Genomic DNA, 7,968 nt, shown 5'->3' with positions numbered 1-7,968 from the left:
TGGGCATTGCCCTGTGGTTTAGGTTCAGCGTGCGGCTGGGAAGCTGATTGGGGAGGGGCAGGAAGTGGATGCAGAAGTAACATGTTGCTGGCCCCTCTCCCTCTTCTCATCCCCTCCAGCCATGTGCTGCTAATACTGACCCTGTCCTGTGTCCCCTGGTCGTGCTCCCAGTCCACCTGAGGCAGATCATGGAGATCTGATTTCCCAGAATGCCTGTAATGAGATCTATGGACCCCATGCTGGGCAATACAGGAGGAATGAGCTCTTGCAGGCCAACCCGGCACCGCCCTGAGAGGTGCCAGACTTGGAGGGGGGGTTAGAAGAGAGGAGGGCACAGCTGGAGCAGACTGCAGAGGGCACCAGGCTTCCGGCCCCCAGCTCCTGGGAAAGGGCTGGCTGCAGGCAAGAGCTTCCTGGATACCCAATGGCCCCTCTGGAGCGAGGGGCCGCAAGAGCTGAACCCGCCCTGGGGGATTATTCCCTGCTAGCCTGTGAGCCCAGTTCAGGTGCCCAGGGAGCGGTGGCCCCACCATGCCAATGGAAGAGTTGCTCTGGGGTCACTGACTGCCCCTTTCAGAGCTGCTCTTTGAGGGGCTCTTAGGTCCGGAGCAGCGGGGCAGAGCGCTTGGATGTGGCCGACCAAAGGCCTTGGCCTGGCCCCTCGGGGCATCTTGGGAGAGGAACATGGTAACAGTGCCGCTGGGCTTCCTGCTCTCCCCTCGACCGGTGCACCTGGCCATGTCCCCTCCCCATCCCTGGGGGCCGTGCACACGGCTTTTCCCTCTCTGAGACGGTGGGCTGGTCTCTCCTGTGCTGGGTCCCTGCTGGAGTGGGAGAGCGACGTGGGGGCCATGCTGGCACGGAGGGGGGAGCAGTGCACCTGGGAGGGACTCTGCCCTGCTGCGGGGCTGGGAGCACGGGCATGGCCGAGGGGCACAGGACGGGTTTATAGAAAATTCAAAAAACAAAGGAAGACAAGTTCTCTCTGATGGATTTTATTGTCTGTCTGTTCCTAAATGGCCCTAAGGGCTGGTCCCTGCTCGATGCCCGAGAGGAAGGCGAAAAACCTCCAGGGTCTCTGGCCAATCTGCCCTGGAGGAAAATTCCTTCCTGACCCCAAACATGGCGATCGGTTTCACCCTGTGCATGCGAGCCAGGACCACAGTGGGGAAAGGACCCGCTGGTCGCTATGGTTACACACCTTGTCCCAGGCCCCTCCAAGATAGTGCCTGTGTCCCAGCACTGACCCGTCTCCAGGGCTTTCTTCTTTGCTTCCATCCCAGCAGCAACTTTGAACATTGTGTCTTGAATATTGTCCACGCTGGCTCTTTCCTTCATCAAGCAAAACCAAAGCCACTGATGTCACTCAGAAGTGACAAGCAGTTTCACCACCTCCTAATAAAGATGAATCACCTGACATCTGCCATCCCCCTCACATCCTCTTAGCTCCTGAGATGTGTGATCAGCTGTAACAAACCCTTTGGCACAACATAAGTTACAATCAGTGCTACAAAATTAGTATGCTCATTTCTTAGACTTACCAAATGTTGCTTACCACTTCTCAGAGCCAATCCTGTTGCTTTACTAAATGAAGGGTCTTTCATATTTTGAGATCCAATCGTCCTTTCAGGTGTTGGATCTGTTCAGCTCCATTCCTGTTCCTTTGTACTCAAATCTTGAGCATCTGTAACTCTCCTCCTGAAAAGACAAATCCATTTGGCAATAAGAGCATCCTAAACGCTCCCCTCCTTGTCAATGCTGGTCTGCTGCATTGTGGGTTTGAAACTTGATGGAGATAAGTGATTGTCTTCCCATTCTAGTCAAGGAAGGCAACTTTTTGCAGGTCTGGCATAATGCGTTTGTTTTTAAGTAATATGACTGCTTATAATCCTCAATCCCCAGGAGATCAGATCAGCTGCATTTTTCACCTGAAGGGAAACCAGATCCATCAATTTCTCTATTATGAGGTGAGTTCCTTACCTCTTGGCAGCAGTGATGAGTTTTGCTGGTTTCCTTTCTGTAGATATCCCAGATCTTCTAGCAACTTCCTGAAGTTTTCACACCCTCAACGTTCAACTCAGCGGCATTTCTCTCATCTGAAAGTACGAGGATCTATTCATTTCCACTTGAATGTTAAAGAAATGTGCTTTTTTTTCTTACCAACTGACATGCCTGGTTCAGCTGGTGGGATTTGCATTAATCCCTTCTAGAACACAACAGCCCTCTGGTCTCCTTCCATCTGGAGATGCAATGTGAGCTATTTATTGGGTCTGCAAGTGTTGCTTTAGCACCAGATTCATTTAGAACCAGGGAAACTTAAATGCTTACCTCCATGTCTGTGATGTTCTGCTGACTTGATTCAGATTTGCGACTAGCTGAAATATTTGAAGTGGCTTTTTTTTGTCTGTGTTATTTCAAAGGAATTTTAAAAAAAAAAGCATTTTGTCACTGGAGTCCTCAATGGATTGAGCAGCTTGTGTCTTCTTTTGACACTCTCCCCATGACAAGTAAGGTCTTCCATGGTTTTTTTTTTCTCCCTGAAAGCAAAATCCACACCACTTCATGTACACATGGATGTTTGGAGACTGGTATTTCTTACCTCCTTGCCCGGGACAGCCAGGCCACTGAGCCTCACTTCTCCCTGGTAGGAATGGCCACCTGGTCTGTTCATATCTCAGAAGGTCAAAACCTGCAATCAGTGTTTGACAGAATTATTTATTATTACTTATTACCAGCTATGAAGAGTCATCAATGGAGAAGGTTCCTTAGCATCCAGATCATTGGGCTTCTAGAGACCTTTCAGTGCTCACCTACTTGTCAGCCATGTTCCACCGCAAGGCTTTGATTCTTAGCGGTACAGTCAGCTACACTGGTTAAAACCTTAAGCTTATAAATGGCTGCTTGCCTTTTTCTGAACTAGAAGTAAAAGATGCTTTTCCCTCTGGCCAAGTATTGTTACCTGTCTGACTTCTTTTTTCTTAAATTCAGCAGCCTCTCATCCTCCCTTGAATGGTAAGACCTTCCTTTCACCTGAAAATAGAAACAGAGCCTTTAATTCCTGCCTCCATGCTGTGAGGAGGTGCGTTCCTTACCTCTTGAAAGATATGATCAGTTCCACTTAGTTCTTGACATCTGAATAATAAGCAACAATGATCAATTAGGCACAAATAGAATCAGCTGGACAACTCCTCTCTGCAAATGCAAGAGCAGGCTCAATGCTCATCTTCACACTCTGGTTAGTTGCACTTGTTCTTTGAAAAAACTTCCCTGTTACATCCTTGTAGGAACAAGCAATGGCCTTCTCTGGGAAGGAAAAAGGAGCAGAGATCATCATCATTGGTTAGAATTACCAACTACTTTCCTTTCATCTGAACAGGTAGCTCCCATTTTTATTGCTTTATTCAGAACAGCAACTTCTTGTGCTCTTTAGAGAGATGAAAATTTCCTCAGTTACCTTCCTTCCACCTGAAAGTATGACCAGAACCATTGACTATTATGGGAATGGTGTATTGTATTTCTTACCTCCTTAAAAGGATGGATCCGCTAATTCCTTCCTGTAAACGACAGCCATGTGTCATCCTTGCATCTCGAAATATGACCTCCTGCAAAGATCAATGTTTGACAGACATATTTTTGTCAGGCAACAAATGTAAAGGAATTGTCATTGGATTCATTTTGTAATGGAGTATAAATACACACCTTCTGCATGATGAATTGCTGGATTGGTTTCTCTCTTTCTCTCCATACAATCAGCTGTACTGTTAAAAATCTAGTAGGTATAAGTGGTTTCCTTTTTCTTGATTGGAACAAGTCAATACTTCTGTAACCTCAGAAGCTTTGGTTATGTATCTTGCTTTATTCTTATGAAACTGCTTGTAGCCTTTGACAGCAAAGGTTAGATTCACTTCCTTCACCTGAAAGTACACTCAGATTGGTTAGTTTCCACTCCATTGCTAGGAGAAGGTGCATTCCTTACCTCTTGATAGGAACAGGTTCTCTTACTACTTCTGACAGACAAGCTGCAGTGATGAAATCAACAGAAATAAGAGGTTAAGTTGCAGTTGGACCTGAAAGATAAAAACCAGTCTGATGCCAGCTCTCAGCTAAGGCCAGTTGTAACCTTTCCTTTTTGAATTGTACAAATACCTCATTGTTAACCCCTAGTAGTTACAACTGGCTGCTTTGAGCATATCCTGACAAAGGCAATTGGGATTCTACCTGATGCTAAAGAAACCGTCTGGGTTCTTATCCCCGTCCACTTCTGTGCTTCTCCTTTCTCTTCTCTTCTAGCCTCTTTGCCCACTCCTCTCTTTTTTCCTCTCTTCTCCCATTCCCCTTAGTTCCCTGGTGTTTCTTACTAACTTCTTTGGGTTTTTTTTCCCCCCCACACACCCTCTCCTCCCTTATCAATACCTCATCCCTCACCCCACCCCCACCTTGTTTCCTTCCTCCTTACAATAATACTTTCCTTCGTCCTTCTGTGTCTCACGTTCCCTTTAGCAATGGAATCAGGTTGGTCCCAGAAGCCCCTGCTCCATCACCCTGGTCCCTGTACTCAGATCCACACACAGCAGCCATGTGCTCTGGGTGACATCCTGGTGTGAAATGCTGCAGCCCCTGGGGGCTGACCCAACAATCACTGCATCACAACAGAGTCACGGGTCATCACCACCTTGTCATTTGGGCAAAGTGACCTGTCTCATGCCCCTCCCCCCCAGGGGAGCTGTAGGGGGAAGGCTCTGGTTGGTTCTAAACTCTCAAATGAGTCAAATTACACTCCAGGTCTGGAGTCACCAGCTGGGGCTCTGTTTGTGACAGTGAATTCCAGGGTCATGAACGGCTCCTTTCCCTTACGCAGCCCTCACCTATAGAGTGACCCGATATCCCTATAAAATCGAGACAATCCTGATTTTTGGGTCTTTTTCTTATATAGGCTCCTATTTACCCCCCCTACTCCCTGTTCGATTCTTCACACTTGCTCTCTGGTCACCCTACTCACCTGTGTCCACCTCTCTGTCTAGGTCACCACGCCTACGGTGGAATGTTCCACTTCCATCACAATGGGCCAGTTCTGAGCAGTGCTGAGTTCCTGCATCTCCCTCTGAAACCAGCGGGAGCTGCAGCTGGGGTGACCAGATGTCCTGAGTTTTATAGGGAAAGTCCTGATTGTTGGGTCTTTTTCTTATATAGGCTCCTACTCCCCCCCGCACACACACACACCCTGTCCCAATTTTTCTCACTTGCTGTCTGGTCACCCTAGCTGCAGGTGCCCAGCCTCTCTCAGGACTAACCCTGTTGGCTGCATTTCATGGCACCGTGCTGTCCTCCATCTTGTGGTCTAGGCTGATTGCTGCAGACCCACCCGGGGACTGACAGCCAGCGCCTCCTGTGCAGGGGAATCCAGGCAGGGATTTCAGTGTTAGCTGGAGATGGGCAGATACCAGAACCATCACTCCACCCTTCCATGATCCCTGGGGGCTCTGATAAAAGGGCACCTGTTATTGGCTGTGTGGGCCCATATGTTTTCCTGGCTCTGGCCGGTAGCTGCCCCTGCAGACCTCAGTCAAACTGCCCAAAAGACAACAGATTCATTCGGTGGCAAAGGCGCTTGGCCAGGTTTGTTGTTGACAAAGCACTTGTACTAGCACCCCCTAGACTCTGCATGGACACTAGGACATGTATACCTATGAGAATGCACCAGCTCAATCAGCAGTGGGACTTTCCACTCCCCCCTTGGCCAGATGTACCTTCTGTGACCCCTCTTTTATACCCTGATACAAACAAGTTGTGTATCACCCCTCTCACGTGCTTAGTTACCACCCTACAGCCTGGATATGTTGGTTCGAACCCTAAGAGGGGTGAGTGTGTCCCTGTACCATCTTTGGGGAGTGTATTTATTCTATAACGCTGTAGCAGGGTATTCTCGTACTACCCTTCTGGACTGTGTTTAGTGACTAGCTGGTGCCTAGTATTTATTAGGAGTGTCTCTGTTTTAGCAACACCTTCCCCATCCTTACCAAGTTCATGTACTGGACAGTGGCATTGTAAGCAGGGCCTGACTCTGGCTGATGTTTGGTTCAGGCCTCATCTGGTACCAGGCTCTGTGTTTCAGGCTCTTTCTGCTACAACCCCCATATCCAAACCACCCCAGGTTTGGCCTTGGTTTTCCCAGCAGATGAGTTTGCAAAACCAAGACCTGAACCATCTCCCCTTCTGTTCTGCTGTAGTGTTAGGGCCTCTCCAGCCTTGTTTGTGAGTGACCCCTCCGCCCCACCCCTGTAACTTGAGTTGCCTTGAACTACCTGATCTGTTGTTCACCCTGACCCCCAGGGCAGAAGCAACTCCCACGTGGAGACACTCTTGGCCTCCACTCAGCATCAAGCCCCAACCCTGCTGGCCTGAAGCTTTCAGAAGGTTGGGTTTATGGAGTTTGCCAGTGAGCAAAGAGTCAGTGCTGCAAACTAATTCCACTGCTACAATTTGTACTTCACTGGGTGGTTTGGGTTTAGTCTGATGGTGTAAGGACAATGTCTGTGAGAAGTAGAGACGTGTCAATAGGAAGTGGAGATGAAATAGTTGTTTCGCCATGTTGTAGAGGGGAGGTTAGTGAGAGCTAGAGCTGAAGGGAGAGGGAAAGACAGATCTCTCAATGGTCTCAGATTATCTCACTCAGAAACAATTCCATAAAACATAAGAAAGAAGATAGAAGTTAGCAAAAGACCACTTTTACCAGTTCAGGAGTGCCCTCATGTTCCTTATGACCAATTTATGGAAATATTGGACACTGAGATTGATGCATGGGGCATATTTATGTTGTTCCTTGCTGTGATCCCACCTCTCACACGTAGGTTCCCGTGTCAGTTGTTTGCTTTCAGAGATGTGAAACCCTCTTCCAAATACCGAGCAGCTGTGACCATGCGTGGGTGCTGCTGATCGGTGTGTGGCTGGAGAACACCATCCTCCCCGACTTTGTGCCCCCCGTGTGGGCATTTCTCAGCCGGCACGCTGGCAGTGACAGACCTGGGGCTGCACAGATTGGGCGAAGGGAGGGGGCGGGGTTAGAGTTCCCGTTGAGAGTGGGACCGTTGTAGAAAACGTACAGTTGTTTGTCTAATAGCTGTTTTCTTTGTCCCTTCAGTTTCAGGGCTTCTCTTCTTCCCCTCGCTCCAATCTCACTACCCGCTTGCGAAGAGGAGCTGCACAGAACAGGGCTGGAGTCTGGGGGTTCGGTCCGGGGAGGGGAAGGGGACACTAGTTATCTGAGAAAGTTAGTCCCAGCAGTCCTCTCTCCCCTGGAAGATGACAAAATTCTCCTACCCCTGTCCCTGGGGTCTGGCTTCTCCCTGCACTGAGCCATGCTGCACAGGTTCAGAAATGAGGGTGCGTAGGGAAGCCGGTCTGGCAGCTGGATAAACACAGTGCGATGTCCCTTTGCTCGGGAGAGGTGAGGGGCTTGTGGTGCTGCTCTGAATCTCCAGGGAACCGTATAAAGGGGCAGTGTCTCTTTCTTTCCCTGTGCTTGTCCCTGGTGTTAGGCAGGCACAGAGGCAGGATTTTCTGGTGATGCTGGGGCAGGTGGTGGTCACAGTTCACATTTTCCTTTGCAGGGCAACTCCATGTGCTTGATGAGAATATAGTCAATTTCCAGTCGATTTACCACCCAGGCCTGTGAGCACATTTCAACCAATTTGTGGTGTAGCAGAAGCTGAAGCTGGGTCTTGAGGGTCAAGGGCAGTACATATCTGCTTAATCCACCCTCACAGCCGATCAAACCCCTCCATTCAGCGACACGTAGAGGGGTGACCATTTGCAGAAACATCTCTCTGGCACACAGTGCTGGATCTCCTCCACCGGATTGGGAAGCCATGTCCCTGTTCCATGCTCGTACCTTGACAACCTCTGTTTTCTCCAAATGTTGGCTGGCCTTTAAGGAAGAAATTGTGAGCTGGTAGCATTGCCCCTGGAATG

At 49.1% G+C, this 7,968-nt stretch overlaps 1 long non-coding RNA gene across 1 annotated transcript; it reads right to left on the bottom strand.

Annotated features, from left to right (window-relative positions):
- Positions 1-987: 987 nt before the first annotated feature.
- LOC123349029 lies at positions 988-4,023 on the bottom strand. Its single transcript, XR_006573323.1, has 7 exons — positions 3,700-4,023; positions 2,960-3,602; positions 2,600-2,689; positions 2,329-2,404; positions 1,981-2,096; positions 1,542-1,698; positions 988-1,332 (listed from the first exon to the last, which is right to left on the bottom strand). It is a non-coding gene; the product is annotated as an uncharacterized LOC123349029 (long non-coding RNA).
- Between the last annotated feature and the right edge of the window lie 3,945 nt (positions 4,024-7,968).

This window comes from Mauremys mutica, chromosome 14, assembly GCF_020497125.1.
Source record: "Mauremys mutica isolate MM-2020 ecotype Southern chromosome 14, ASM2049712v1, whole genome shotgun sequence".
Taxonomy (NCBI): domain Eukaryota; kingdom Metazoa; phylum Chordata; order Testudines; family Geoemydidae; genus Mauremys; species Mauremys mutica.
This window is presented reverse-complemented; position numbering and strand designations above follow the sequence as displayed.